General features: G+C 41.2%; 1 non-coding gene across 1 annotated transcript; it reads left to right on the top strand.

Moving 5' to 3' along the window:
- Window positions 1-414: 414 nt before the first annotated feature.
- On the top strand, window positions 415-485 carry TRNAG-GCC (transfer RNA glycine (anticodon GCC)). Its single transcript has one exon. It is a non-coding gene; the product is annotated as a tRNA-Gly (tRNA).
- The last annotated feature ends 506 nt before the right edge of the window (window positions 486-991 follow it).

Genomic DNA, 991 nt, shown 5'->3' with positions numbered 1-991 from the left:
TCAACTTGGTTGAGAAACCTTCTGCATTGGACTGAAGTCACGAAGGGGATAAACCTTGCGGAGCTCAAGTGTTTAAAGCACACTAGGGTTCATTGGCTGCCATTTATTTTTATAATTGCAAACCCCATAACGTACAGCGTATGTATTATATCCTAAGTTGCAGTTGCTTCTAGTTTATTTTAGGTGATGTTGCAGACCATCCAGTGGTGAATGGGGAGGTGACAGTAACTCAACTTACATCTTCAACACTTTGGTCACTTTTGATGGCAGAGAGAAAACTGTATTCAATGAAATCTCTACCAACTGCCTTTATTAACATCTTCAGCTTCAACACAAACTACTTTCTGACCCTTTCATATAGCATTTCATTTTATATGTATACAGAGTATGTATGCATATCTCATAAACATGAATGCATTGGTGGTTCAGTGGTAGAATTCTCGCCTGCCACGCGGGAGGCCCGGGTTCGATTCCCGGCCAATGCAACACACCTTTTCCCTCTGTCTATCATAAAACAAGATGTGTTAACTATTGCAAAGTTGTTATGGACTAATTCTTATGTAGACCTATTACACTGGAAGGGGATGCTGCCACATCATCATCATCATCATCATCATCACGCAAAGTATCCTATCACTGATTCTACAACACTAATTATTATTATTATTATTATAATACAGGATTTATATAGCGCCAACAGTTTACGCAGCACTTTACAGTATAAAAGAGAGACAATACAGTTCTAATACAATAAAATATAAGAGGATTAAGAGCGTCCTGCTCAGAAGAGCTTACAATCTAATAGGGCGGGGCAGGTGGTAAAAAGGTTGTAACTGTGGGGAATGAGCTGATGGAAGTGGTAGGAGATTAGTTGGAGATGTGATAGGCTTCCCTGAAGAGATGAGTTCTCAGGGATCGCCTGAAGGTAGCAAGAGTCGGGGATAGCCGGACCAGTGGAGGTAGTGAGTTCCAGAGGATGGGAGAGGCTCTG

Source organism: Lithobates pipiens, unplaced genomic scaffold (genome assembly GCF_037356315.1).
Source record: "Lithobates pipiens isolate NorthernLeopardFrog02 unplaced genomic scaffold, aLitPip1_a1.2 Scaffold_8, whole genome shotgun sequence".
In the NCBI taxonomy this organism is placed as follows: Eukaryota; Metazoa; Chordata; class Amphibia; order Anura; family Ranidae; genus Lithobates; species Lithobates pipiens.
The sequence above is the reverse complement of the archived record's forward strand: the minus strand, read 5'-3'. Positions and strand labels throughout refer to the sequence as shown.